Source organism: Echinops telfairi, unplaced genomic scaffold (assembly GCF_000313985.2).
Source record: "Echinops telfairi isolate 266 unplaced genomic scaffold, ASM31398v2 ScPeMD7_6;HRSCAF=24_1, whole genome shotgun sequence".
In the NCBI taxonomy this organism is placed as follows: domain Eukaryota; kingdom Metazoa; phylum Chordata; class Mammalia; order Afrosoricida; family Tenrecidae; genus Echinops; species Echinops telfairi.
The window spans coordinates 2,174,327-2,189,238 of NW_022103903.1; the positions used below are offsets into that span (position 1 = coordinate 2,174,327).

At 39.3% G+C, this 14,912-nt stretch overlaps 1 pseudogene; it reads left to right on the top strand.

Moving 5' to 3' along the window:
* Positions 1-1,326: 1,326 nt before the first annotated feature.
* LOC101639325 lies at positions 1,327-2,682 on the top strand (annotated as a pseudogene).
* The last annotated feature ends 12,230 nt before the right edge of the window (positions 2,683-14,912 follow it).

Genomic DNA, 14,912 nt, shown 5'->3' on the forward strand with positions numbered 1-14,912 from the left:
TTTAACCCTTAAAACATATATGCCTTTTAGCAGTGTCTTAGTTAAAAGTTCAATTAACTTATTTCTAGTAAAACTGATTTTGCTCGATACTTCCCTCAAGGAACTGAAATACATCTGTGAAAAGATTAACTTACTTCAAAGAATGGGGGAACATTCATTTATGAAGTTTATGAATTTATCACAATACGAAACAGATTTAATCAAGAAGTTTCATTTATGTTGACTGAATAATAGATTTTGAACTGGTTAATGAGAAATCACTAAGCTAACCCCATTTCCCATAGGAAGCTGTTTTTATGTTTTGTTTTGTTTTCTACTCAATTATATTTATTAGAAAATGTAAATGAGAGATAGCATCCTCTTCCATCGTCTTCCTATCTGGTCAAAGAGACTGATTTGAGGATGTACAAGGTCAACTGCTCTCTTTCACAGCACTTATCAAAAACAGAAGTAAGTTCATAGAAAACTTTTCATTTAATAGCTTTGAGGTACTAATCCAAAATAGCAGCCTCCTTGTTCTGAGGTTACCATTGTTACTTCAAACAATTATAGTAGCATCTTTAGAGTTAATAATAGTAATATTAGAAAAATCCTTAGGGATTTGCATGTATCATTTTCTCTTTCCAAAATTTTATCATGCATTTGAGAAATATTCATTCTATAACTAATACAAGGGTAGATTTAATTTGTAGAAGTATATATGATCAGACTTATCTCATGGATCAGACTTACCTCAAAAGGATCAGACTTATCTCAAGCCTTAAAAGTCATTTTTCACTAATATGAAAAATAGTTATTCATCTTTGTTCTCACTAAAGTGATAATTTTGCCTCTGTTAATAGTCTCTATAATTTATAAGATACACCATAATAAGAGATATTCAACAAACACATAATTCTTACAGTACTTTCTTTTAAGCTACGTACAAAAATGAGCATATTTATACATTATAAACATAAATATGAATCTCCATGTTAATAGGTACTATATCAGTCCTTAAAAAAGCCATGTGCAAGGAGCGAGCTGGGAGCCATGCTGCCTGAAGGGGGGCCGCACCGCCACCGCTGGTTGCAGGGGGGTGGGAGCCACTGTCGCGCCGCCTCCCAGGTGGGCGGCCTTCGCTTGGACGCTGGCTGCCCAGGACAAGGGTTGTATTGTCTTAGATGGTTGTGACCCAATGACGCGGGGTTCCCCTCAGAAAACGTACAGCCCTGCGTGTGAACTATAGTGTTGGTGGGCAGACTTATATTGGGTTCATGGTGGCATATTGCACGGGAGCTCCTGAGAGGTCTCCTAAATTCTTAAAGGATGGTTTTGCTGTTTGAATCAGAGTCGCAAAGCTCGCTAGAGGATGGCCCTTGTGGATAAGCACAAAGTCAAGCGACAGCGACTGGACAGAATTTGTGAAGGTATCCGACCCCAGATCATCAACGGCCCCCTGCACCCCTGGCCCCTGGTGACGCTGCTGGATGGCCGGGACTGCACCGTGGAGATGCCCATCCTGAAGGACCTGGCCACTATGGCCTTCTGTTATGCCGAGGCCACGCAGGAGATCCACGAGAAGGTGCTCAACGAAGCCGTCCGTGCCATGATGTACCACACCATCACCTTGACCAGGGAAGACCTGGAGAAGTTCAAGGCCTTACGCGTCATCCTGTGGATAGGCAGCGGCTACGACAAGGTGGACATCAAGGCCGCCGGCGAGCTGGGCATCGCCATCTGCAACATCCCCTCGGGCGCTGTGGAGGAGACAGCCGACTCCATTATCTGCCACATCCTCAACCTCTACAGACAGAACACGTGGCTGTACCAGGCGCTGCGCGAGGGCACAGAGCGGGTCCAGATCATTGAGCAGATGCGGGAGGTGGCCTCGGGTGCGGCCCGAATCCGAGGAGAGACGCTGGGCCTCATCGGCTTTGGTCGCATGGGGCAGGCGGTCGCTGTTCGAGCCAAGGCCTTCGGCTTCAACGTCTATGACCCTTACTTGCAGGACGGCATTGAGCAGTCCCTGGGCATGCAGTGGATCTACACGCTACAGGACCTGCTGTACCAGATTGACTGCGGGTCCTTGCACTGTCACCTCAACGAGCATAGCCACCACCTCTTCAATGACTTCACCATCAAGCAGGTGAGACAAGGAGCCTTCCTGGTGACGCAGATCGACGCGGGCTGGTGGACGAGAAAGCCTTAGCCCAAGCCCTCAAGGAAGGGCGGATAAGACGGGCAGCCTCGACATGCACGAATCAGAGCCTTTCAGCTTTGCCCAGGGCCTGTTGAAAGACGCCCCGAACCTCATCTGCACGCCCCACACGGCCTGGTACAGTCAGCAAGCCTCCCTGGAGATGCGGGAGGCCGCTGCCACAGAGATCGGCCGGACCATCACAGGTCGCATCCCAGAAAGTCTAAGGGACTGTGAGAACAAGGAATTCTTTGTCACAGCTGCTCCCTGGTCAGCATGGATCAGCAAGCAATTCATCCGGAGCTCAATGGTGCCACATACCGGTACCCACAGGGCATCGTGGATGTGGCCCGGGAGGACTTCCTGCAGCTTTGGAAGGCATCATCACCGGGGGCATCCCCGTCACCCATAGCCTCCCCACGGTGGCACACCGCTCCTAGGCTCCTTCTCCCCACCAGCCCACAAAACACGGGGACAATCGGGAGTACCCCAATGAGCACTAGCAGAGGCCAGCGTCACACAGATGCACCTAGGACCAAGCGAGTGTCAGCAGTGCGCAGGACGAGCCAAGGACAGGATCATCTTCTGAAGTGACTCTGGACGACACACCCCGGCTGTGGCTGCCACCACCGCACTGACCGACAGGCGAGTGTAGGCCCGGGGGCTGTGACTGGCCAGTTTCTATCCTCATGTGTTCACTGTCTCATCTGTGCATCCAATCACCAGGGCAAAGTAGAGCTTTTCCCTTTTCAGCCCCCTGGGGCACAAGTGGTCCAGAGCATCTTGCTCTCGAATGTTGCATCAGGAGTTTCCTCCAAAAAGGAAAACCCAGCCACCCACCCCCACCATGACTCTGGTCCCTTGTGGTTCCCTTTTGTTGATAGATGACCATGTGGTCACACTGGGGCTGACACGGCTTGCCTGTCACGACTGTGCCCAAGGACCGAAGACAGCAGAGGCGCCCGTCCACAAGGGTCCTCACCCCTGAACTGAAGACTGAGTGGGCCCAGGGGCACAAGCCCGATGATGAAGAAAAAAAAAGAGAGAAAAAGAAAAAAAAGTATTAAGTTTCACAAGCTGTTTGTATTCAAATCTATTTTTTCAGTTTCAGATCCTCAGCTATTTTATGGAGTGGAAAGTCTTGAACCGAGCTGTTTCAATAGTACTGTTGCATTACCTTATGTCTCGGGAAACCCTTTTTATGGTCACGTGTCAGATTGCCAATGAACAAACCCACTTTTTGAGACATGATGAAGTCTTTTCTTCTTCACATGGTATTTTATACAAGAACACTTCAGATGTGTTACTAGATGCTACTGATTTTAACAAATCCTCTTAGATTTGTATCAATTAGATACATGTTATATTCATAGTCTTTGTGACACATAGGCTTTTTGTTGGAAAGATTGCCTATTTTGAGCCTGTGTATAGATAGGTACATTCCTGTTTTTGTGACAAAAGAAAAACTTTAAAGCTGTCCCAAACAGAATAATGGCTATCTAAAGTATGTTTTGTTTTAGTGTGAGTTCCTGTTCCTGTGTTTGTTTATTGTAAAGGTGAACATTTAGCGTTCAGTGCAGTTTTCAACCAAAACGTAATAAAACCTAAAAAAAAAAATCTTTTGCGCTGATTATATCAGCATTCAACTTTCACTCATATTAAAATAGTACATGTAACTAATTATGTTACAAAATATATCTTAATGGAGAAAAATAGTATCTGATCAAATGCATGCATGATGGATCCTTGACAGCCACCAACACTAGTTATTCATTTACTTTTAAAAGTGTGTTATTATTTAAGGTGCAATTGAACCCTATAGGCAATCGAATGAAACACTTCTCTGTCCTTCATCATCTTCACAATCATAGTGGAGTCTCTTGTTGCGGGCAATGTGTCAGTCCATCTCATCGAAGAGCTTCCTCTTTTTCCACGGCCTTAACTTTATACGACAGTGTTCTTTTCCTGAGACTGAGTCATCCTGATAACACCTCCAAAGCTTGGGAGTCTTGATACCCTAAATGCTAAGGAGCATTCTGGCTGTACTTCTTCCAAGATAGTTCTATTTGTTCATTCAGGGTGAATTTAATATCTTTTGCCAATACTGCAATTCAGACACAGCAATATAGACAACACAAATCAGGATTATTTATTAAGTGAGAAAGAAATATAAAAGATGGTGTAATTTTCTCCAATAATTACAAAGAATAGAACAATAGTTAATAAGCATTGGTTGCTATCAATAATTATTTGTGGAAGAGATCTTGGATTAAAACTATGCATTTACATGTACTTATCCTAAAAACAAATTTTGAAGTTTCCACTTTTAATTCTTTATACACAATTAAGTGCATATTCTTTGTGATACAGAATAATGTCTTGTATAGACCTTGCAAATCTAATCAACCAGAGAGCCAGAGAATATAAATGAGTGCAGTATGGTCAGGATTATTACAAAGACTATTACAATTGCAGAAAGGATGCCAACTTAGCAATCCTCCTGTGACCCCTATGGTGTGGGTCATGATGTTCCTGCACATCTCTCCTTTAATTAGAATAAACAAAATAGACATGAACTGCTGTGATGTGCACAGCAGGAACAAAGAGTATTAAGTACATCAGCAAGCTCCATAAAAGAATTAGAGCAATAATGCTTCAGGGATCATCTAGTATCAAAGGATCAAAATTTGTATTCGGAGCTGTGCTTAACAACAAATGAGTCATAAGAAAGGAGAAACAATAATATCAATGTGTACTATACATCAATGTTATCTTCAACTTATAATGTTAATTATGCTTCCATTGAATCAGAAATAGAAGAAAGGGGAGCATTAGTAAACAATCATTCTGATAGTTGACATTCTGCATTTTGTTTTTGTTTTTCTCTGTTAAGGTGTGTGCTAAGTTTCATGGAAGAAAAGAACACTAGTCAATCTCAGAAGTTTGTGCTTATCGTGTGCAGTTGTCAATTGAGGGAAATCCAGACTAAGCAAGGACAGTTGCTTATCGAAGACATAGCTATGTGCTTTGTTTTTTAATGAGAGACTTGTATTCATTTCTATGCATATCATCACAATCTGATAGTCACTTTGAAGTTGTTCTGTCACCTAGCTCTGCTGATAAGCATAGATGAAAGTCTGTGGGGGACTACTGGGACTGCTCTTGCTCTCTGGATACTAAAAATCAAACCCACTGCCATCAACTCGATTCAGACTCATAACAGCCCTAAATTATATATGCATATTATTGATATAGATATATAATGACTCTTACAAAATTGGGCTATCTCTAATTGGCAAATGCAATTTTCTTGTTCAGGTTTACAATAATGCAGTCAATGTTGAAATATCTGTAAATATGGACTATGGATGTGTGTTGAAAGAGTGATGAGGACAGTGGTTTTTAATCTGTTCACTCGAAAGAATACTGTTAGCAACATCAGAAAAGTTGATTTTCAAGGTTCTAGAGAGAATTTATCCTAATCTTGAAATTTAGATATTATTTTATATTGAAATATGATTTTTTTTGAAATGTACATAACACCACTAAAAACACTTTTAGCATATACTTTTTCTATACTTTTTTTTTTTTTTAACCATGGAGGGTAGAAGTAAATTTCTCTTGAGTGTGTCCCGGTCCGACTTGCTGATTTGTGTGTTTGTTTTAGCCCAGGTCTTATGATTGGGTTTTCCCTCGGCCTTTCGTTTATTCATTTCTTCTTTTTATGTGTTATAAACATTCTCTGCAACCACTCTAAAAAGTTTGTAAGATGAATGAGTTTGGTATGCATGAATCAATCAATGCAAGTTAATAATTTCTAACCTATGACAAACTATTCTTAATGATTTAGCTAATTACATTGTAAAATGAAGGAGTTGATCTTTACAAATTGGTGTCTTCTTTATAATATTTGTGAAACTGTCTACTCTCATAAAACCCTGTGATTTCATAAACCCTATGGATAGGGTCACTAGAAATCAGAATCAACTCAATGGTAGTAATTTGGGATTTTCAGTCAAGACAGGAGTATTAAGGAAAGCAATTTAACCTTTTCAGAGAAAAATGATCTGAGATTGTAGAGTTGCCTATTGGTAGGTAAAAAAAATTAGAAATGATTTCAGAAGATTAATAAACCATGATATAAGTGGTGCTTTATTATTATATAGGGAAGTAATAACTACTATTTTATTTTCATAAATGAAACAATAATGAGATAAGGTATATGCTTTTTCAGCGTATACCCAATAATGTCTTCAAAACTGATCCTAATTAGGAAAATGCTAGAAAGAGAGAGATCAGATTTAAGAAATCATCCCAACTGTTCATTCTAAAGGTGAAAAATCGTTGGCAATTAGAATGGCATGGATTTAAAAGAACAGGGAATATATTGTTATTTGGATTTAATAATGAGTTGAGTGTAGTGTTAAAAGTGAGGAAATCTGTAAAAAGAGTGTAATATCTTAATCTTCTCTATTTTAATTCCTTGGGTTCTCATATTCACTTTAAAGGCTACAAAGAAATTCACAGACAAAATTCATGATTAAAACGTTTATTAATGAAGTTAGAAAGTTGTAATGGCAGTGAGAAAGAGTCTAGTTTATCAGGACATGTTCTTTTCAGTCCTGCTAATAAAGGCCCAAATGGGAATAAAACTTTTCTGGAAGCCTCAACCTAAAGGCAGTCAACTGCACTTCCATGGGTCAGCAAACCCAGCTCTCCCAATTAAGTGGACAACAATAACCCACTCCACAAACCAGCATCCCCCACACAGGTACTCAGCATTGCTCACACCTTGGGTTGGAACGTCCACCACTCTGTTCCTATTCTGGCTCCTGGTTCTGCTGTTGCTCCTCTCTGATTGGATAACTGTCACATGTGGTTCACTGCACAGGAGTCTCGGTTCCAGAGGTTACACTCCACTCCTGGCTCTTGCTGGTCACGAGATCCCTCATTTTGCTTCTCAGAGAGCTCAGTTTATACAAAGCAGGATGGCAGTCCAGGGAACCCTGTTCACAATTACTCCGAGGTGAATCCTAAAAGTACCAACCCTCCTCTTCTTTCCAGAACCAAGCAGGAAAAGATTGTTTGGTAGGAGGTCTAGCTTTTGGCTTAGAGGAGCCACGTTAAATACTTCACTGCCCCTGCAAAGAGAAACATGAATGATTATAATGAAGTTTCTGCCTTGAATTCTGACTTAAAACCAGAGAGAATATACAGGAAGTACACCATATTTGAATGAGATGTCATGTGTATGCATTTATGTGCTTAGATTTTGGAATTCTCTGCTCATAGACAAAGACTCTTATACTATGGAGATCTGGTTTTTCCTTCCTGAAAAAGCTGGAAAATTAAGGGACTTGAAAACTTAGAATTTCCTCCCCCATCTCCTCTCCTCTGGCTTAAAGTCTAAATTTCTAGCCATGAATTGTTTCAGGAGTAAGCACAGGCTTAGGCCAGAGGCTAAGACATTTGGCTGATAAGCAGACAATAAAAATATAGGGGAAAATAAGCAGTAATTAGGGGAGGGGGGAGTTTATGAAGTTTCATTTTTCTCTGAAGGTAAAGAGAAGGACAATATGTATAATAATCTGGGTGTGTTATTCCAGGTAAACAAATCCAGGGAGACTCATATGTGTATAAGAAAGAGCTTAATATATGAGGGCAGTTGAATATTGAGAAAACATCCCAGTCCAGTCCAGATCAAGTCCATAAGTCCGATTTTAGCCCATATGTCTGATAACAATCTATGAAGTCCTCTTCAGAATCACTAAACACATGCAATGACACCAAATGCATGAAGATCACAAACCAGTGGTGGGAATTCTCATGGGTCAAATGGTATTGTAAGCATCTTCGTGCTGGCATGGGTCGCCATGTGGCTCCTCCAGTTCCCAGGGAACATAGGGGTCTGTCATCGTAGTGCAATGTGTCTTGTCAGTAGAGTGTCTCTCAGAGAGTGAGTCATGAAAGAGAGTGTCTCCTGCCCCCAAGGAGAAAATCCAGGAATTCCTAGAATTCTCAGGAAAGGCCATGCCCACATTGGCTATGATCTGATTGACAGACTAGACTCCACCCCTTCACTCTTAATCCTCTCAAGTCCCAAATAGTCACCAAATTATGTAATTACCACACTGGGTATCATGGCTCCAAAAACTGTCTGTTGAAGAATAAAAGATTGAATGGACCAAATTATCCTTTTCCTTGATTTTGCTTATTGTTAATGACACAATAAAAGAATGAAAATTTTCATTATGATACATTGGGAGCCCACAATGTATTGATACCTCCAAGTGGACAAAGGATAAACTATCTTGAAGAGATCCTTTACTGGCACAAATGAGTTGAGCATTTGATGAAAAGCTGGTGAGCCTGTTGCGGAAGGTGGATAGTAAGACCCTTCCAGAAGCTTCTCAGAAGATAGGCCTGGTGATCTGCTTTCAGAGACCCTCTGAGGGAACATCTATGGACTGCGGGTCCATTCTGTTTAACTGGGGCTGGTTCCAAGTGGAAATTAACTGAAAGGCAATAATTAATAATAATAACAATAGATCATTAGTCATACAGATAAAAATGAGACAAAGCAACCAACGCAAAAAACAAAATTTTACAATATTCAACACAACTTCTCAGGAAGCTGAGCTGATGGAGTAAAAAGAGAACAGAAACAAAACAATGGCATACATTTAGAGGCTGCAGCATCACAACAATCAATAAGGCTGATGCAAGGCCAATTAATGTACATGAAAGGATTATGAGAAATGTATCATCAGAGAATACAGCTAAAAGTTAAAATAGTATTTCCTCAGTCAACAACTGCCTCAATGATAGCAAAGTTCTCAAACTGAAAAGGATGTTACTTAATGGATGTTAGTGATAGTCAAGCAGAACTTAAGTGGAGGATATACTATGAAGAGAGGAGCAGAGAACAATTCTCAAAATAAGTAACTGTTTTTCTTGGTTAACTTGTACTTCAATTACTTACTAGCCCAACTTATAAATCCACCCAAGTAACAGTTTTTCATTCTAAAACTGCCTTTCATATTTCAACTAGCAATTTCACAAATAGCTTAGCATCATTGTGCATGAACATTGCATCCATTGCTAGTTATAATGTATCCTCCCTATACAAAAGATTAAAAACAACAAATAGAAGCAGCTTTAGATTTGAGCTTTACATCTGTTGTAACATCTATTCACATAACTTTTTATGATCATCTGATGTACATTTGGGGGTACTTGTTGCACGGCATCACTGGCTGCTTATTCTTCATCTAACATATCATTGAATCTAAAAGCCTGGAATTTTGTTGCCATCTTTCTTCAAGTTCCATTTTGCCAATAGAGAATTAGAAGTGTCTGGGCTTTTCTCTCATTAACCCTCTGTCAGTTCGTTATACTGTGGTGCCTTGTGTGTTGCTGTGATTCGGAAACGATGCCACAAGCATTCCCGATAACATCACAGTCACCCATGGAGGTGTTTCACTGTAGCTTCCAGGAGGGAACTAGTAGGGAGTAGAAATGGGAACCTACTTCCAAACAATTGGCCAGTGAACATTTTCAGAGTAATACAGGAACACTATCTAATATACTGAAAGCAGATAAGCTCCTAATGTTAAAAAGCACTTAAAACACAACCGAGAAAAGGATTCCTTATCAATGTAGGGTTGACCTGTGTGGAATAAAGTCATTGATTTTAACATAGTAGCTGCTCATCCTAAGAGGTAGAAGTCTATTTCCTTAAAGATCCATAATCTTGGAAATTCTATGAGACAGTTCTTCTCTGTCCTTTAAGGTTTCCTTGAATCTGAATTGAGTGGATAAAAGGTTTCATTTTCTGAAGTGCTGACATTAAATTATATCCCCAGAGAAAACTTGAAGAATAGTGGTAACATTGCAAATATAAATACGACAAAAGTGGAGATGGAAGAGGTAGTATATTTGGCTCAGTTTCTGATCTCAAAGATATGTCTGAGATTTTCATATTCATTGATACTATAGTCATAAAAACAATGGTAAAACTGTAAGTTTGTAACACTTTTTTTTTCTTTAGAAGCTATGGCAGTCCCATTCAAGTTAATTCTGCCATTAACTTGACCTATACCTTTTGGAACAAGTCCATCCTTTATTGTCCAGTGTGAGTAGGGCACTGATCACTGCTGCTTCTACCCATTAACAGTTCCACCCCAGTAGTCCAAAAATGTCAAACCGCTCACTTGGTTTTGTTTTTTTATATATCTATTCAATAGAGATAACAATTTTTATTTTTTAATTGTTTCAACTAGCCATGAAAATGAAATGAAAATTTCATTTTAATTTACTATTTTTCATGACATCGCCTTCTTATATTTCTGGAGCAATGAAATATCTCAAAGCAAGAAAAAGTAAAACTATTCTGATCTGAAATCATAGCACCATGATTTTGTTTTTTCTGTTAGAACTTTATTTAAACACTTGACTTTAAAAGGTGATTACACCAATCTCTGTCTCCCTTTGGTGTAAGATATGAAAATGATAATAATTTATAATTTAACAAGGGATCACAAAGGCTGGATTTGGGGAGGGAGGGTAAAAAGAGGAGCTTATACCAAGGTCTCAAATATAATGTAAATGTTTAGAAAATAATGATGGCAACATATGTACAAATATGCTTGATACAATTGATGTATGGATTGTTATAAGATCTGTAAGAGCCCCCAGTAAAATTATCTTTAAAAAAAAGGTGGTTAAAACGTATTGAGGGTTAGCGTAATTACTGTGATATAGATGGTGTGTTATTATTTTACATTAGAAGGTATTAACATTTAGAAAGACATCTATATAATATATGCAACATATATATGTAGTTCATATACTTGGATTTAAGTTTAAACATCTTAATTTCTCTCCTTGTGCTCATTCTACCCATCGCAAAGACTCACACATCAAGCTTGAAAATAAAAACACAACAAAGGAAAAATATAAGTGTGAATTGAACAAAAAGTGATTTATTTCCTTTGTACTCAACTGGAGAATCCTGGCTATGATTGTTTGTCTTTTTTAACAAAACAAAGTTTCAACAGTCTATTTGGTATCTGTGTGCTACTACCCTCTCGTAGCCCCTCTCAGCCTGTGGGGTAGGGTTCATTGAGTTGTCAGCAGAAAATAGTCATCTCTACATTCAAGTGCACTCACTCCATGAGACTGTAAATAAGAAGAACTAGTTTGTCTTATTTACAATAAACGTTCCCTTTTTTTCTCCTCCACCATGTTGTGAGGAATGGTCATATTTATTGTGGAGAGAATAATACCCTGTTTCCCTGAAAATAAGACAGTGTCTTATATTAAATTTCGCTCCCAAAGATGTGCTAGGTCTTAGTTTCATGGGATGTCTTATTTTTCCATGAAGAAGAGTACGGTACACATTTATTGTTGAACAAAAAAGGGGAAACTTATTACCTGTATACGGTACGGTAGAAGTTGTCATCACAAACCAGCATAACCAGACAAACTGTGAATCCTACAGTATCAAGAATTTTTTGTTACTACCATTATTTCCATGTACAACAACCTATGGTACATTTACTCATAATCTATGGTACATTTACTCGCACTTCCTGTCTGCTCCAACTGAGCTGCGGCCAACAGTGAGCTGTGCGGTGGAGCCCGCTGCTACGTACAGTCCAGAGTCCAGAGTTATGGTAGCTTCGGGGGACCTTATGTTCGGTGAGGTCTTATTTTCGAGGGATGCCTTATATCCCAGCGAGAGGCAAAACTGTACGTAGGTCTTATTTTCAGGGCATGTCTTACTTTTGGGGAAACACGGTACTATCTCACTTGAAGGGGAAGAGCACCTGTGATCTAGTCCTGCTGATTACATTTGTATGTGATCAAAGAATTTAAAACTTCAAGGTAAGAATTTATACAGGTGCTATCTGGATAGATGTTGCCTTGGCTGTAACTCTCATTTGTTACTGTGTGCCATTTCTTCTCCATTTTGCATGAGCCAAAGAGCAAGTCCTGAGCATTTTAGCCATTTCACGCATCATGCTGTCCTTTAATCTCTGCCACGCTGGCTGTGGAGACAAACTTGGATTTGAAAAATGAATGGCATTCCACACTTATTGGGACTGATATTGACAAAGCAGAAAAAAAGAAGTAGAAACTGGAATTCTGTCCTAATTCTAAAATAATGACTTCCTTGCTATAAACCAAATGACTTAATTGAATTCATAGGACTCATTTAATTTAATTTAATTGGATTGCAAACAGAGAGAAGATGTCTAAATGCATCAAATCACACCTGGAAAGTTAAAAAGAAATCCTAATCTTTCTCATTAAGTTAAATGAGGTAAAGGCCCATTTTTACAATGACTTGCTGGGCCCTCCTGAGCAATATGACCCAATTTTAATAGCCTAGAATTTTAAATCACTTATTCATACTCAATGCCCTCTATAAATTGAATACTTAGAGTATATTAAAGATATACATTAGTTATATTTTATAAACTGTACATCATTATCCTTACACATAGAAATAGTTGAAGAGGTTGGGTAAATGCATGAATTGTTCATCTGCTATGAATTGTTCTTTTACAGTGCTGTATACAAAGTTCTTTCAAGTGTATTGCATGTTTTTACTCCCACTGGACATTTACAGAGAAGAGAAATACCATTCCATAAAAAAACACTAAGCCTTAGTACCATCTTTAAGATGAGAACAAAACATTTCCTAATTCTTGTCCTTCCTTTTTCTAAAGAATCTCAAATTAGCCAATCAGGAAATTCCTACAATGTATTTATGTCTTTTTCTTTTTAACAATTGCAGTATTATGTTTTATTTCTTTGTTTGTTTAACAGTTTTATTGGCACTTAATTTACATATCATACAAGTGCATAGTTGAATCATTCACTCAGATCAAGGGGAATTATACTTTTAATTTTACTATTATTATTGATGAAATATTGACCAGCTGGTATCAACTTTATTCCAAATATTTTTGTGAGTCTTTTTACTACTCCTTTTCCTGTCCTCTGGTATTACAGATCCATATACAGTGTCTTCTCTTAAAGGTAAAGAAGGGAAAGCCATTGATTGACTCTCAAATAACTCTCAAGTAATCCTGAATACACTTGATGATTTTTTAGAGAGTGGTTTTCATTAAGGAGACATAACTAAATCATCTGCCTCTTCCAAGGCTGATATGTCTTTGGGGAAGGCAAAGAGTGAATAATTAATGCAAGCCCGTTATATCAGCTCCTCACTCGATTGAAAACAACAAATTAAAAAGTTTGACTTTACCCAGAGGATCTAAAACTTTCAAGATTCAATGCTAGTGTCTGTTAAGTTTTCATGTATTACGCTATTACCTTTATTTAACACCCTTCTCTGTAAGGAAAAACAAAAGAGGCTTTCTGCTCTTGTTAAAGATTTCCAGCCTCAGAAATCCACAGAAGCAATTCTGCTATCGGGTTCCTCTGAGTTAGAATTAACTCAATGGCAGTGAGTTGCTTTGTTGTTGTTAGTGTTCTGTGTTCTTCATAGTGTAGTTGATATTCACTGGGCAAATACAAACATAAGGTGTACCGTGGTCAAATCTGAAGTTGCATTCCCTAGATCCTAAAGAGAGATTCTATCCTGCTTATTCAATGACCTGCCTCCTGGTGTTCACCTTTGTCTAAATTCAAGACTTACTCCTTTGAGAAATCTGGGGAAGCAAGTGACTATGTAAGGAGATGTTAAAAAATAAATAAATGTAGGGATGATATCTGGTCTCCTCTAATTTTACAAGGGTGAAGAAAAATAATGTTCAGCATAAACTGTCCAAGGCCATTTCCTGTGAGCCTGGAGTCCCACATGTCTCCATCCTCAAAACCCACTTTCCAGTCAATTCTAACAGGAACCTCCCTTCCCACCACTATGTCTAATTATTACCCGGGTTCGAGTTCATTGTAGTGGCCACGTGGAACTCACAGAGCATATGGACAATCCTGGACTTGGTAAGGGAAGATAGCAGGTTATGGATCAGCATACCCCAGGGAGTTCATTGCTCCTGATAGTCTCTTCTCTGTCAGACATGCCGGCAGAAATCTCTCTTGCCCTGAGTCCCTTTGCCTAGTTTCTGTACAGCTTGTGTAATACAACACAGCTATTTTAGCACTGTTGATAAACGCCCAAAGATCCCATCACTCCACCATAAGTCTCGCCCTAAAAGCACTCAGCTCCAGTTTTGTTGGTCAGCGAACATGGTTCTACCATTAAATGCACATGAAGGCCTTTAAGACACTCCATAAGCAGGTCTCCTGCCGAAAGATGCAGGTGAGCACACCACTCCAGCTGTTGGTTCAGCTGCTGCCACTCCTTCGATGTCACAGCTTTCTGTCCCGGGATTGAGGAGGGATCTCAGAGTCCAAATGATCAGTTCGTAACACTTCTTACTTGCTGTCAGGGAGACCCACTCTTCCTGTTTTGAAATGGGTCATTTTATACCCAGCAGGATGACCATCACAATGAAACTTGCTAGCAATCTCTCTCAACTGAATGATGTAATCTACCAACATCTTCTCCCATCTCCCTTTACTAGGCCCTTTAGGGAAAGTATGCTGCTGTTGTTGGAGCTATGAAGACTATGACGGGAAGGCTCATATTAAGTAATTCACTGCATTTCAGAGAACTAGAAGAAAGTAGTTGTGGGTAGCATATGGGAGCTGAGGGCAGATCTTAGTAGCTAAGCATGGTTTATACCCAATAACCAAT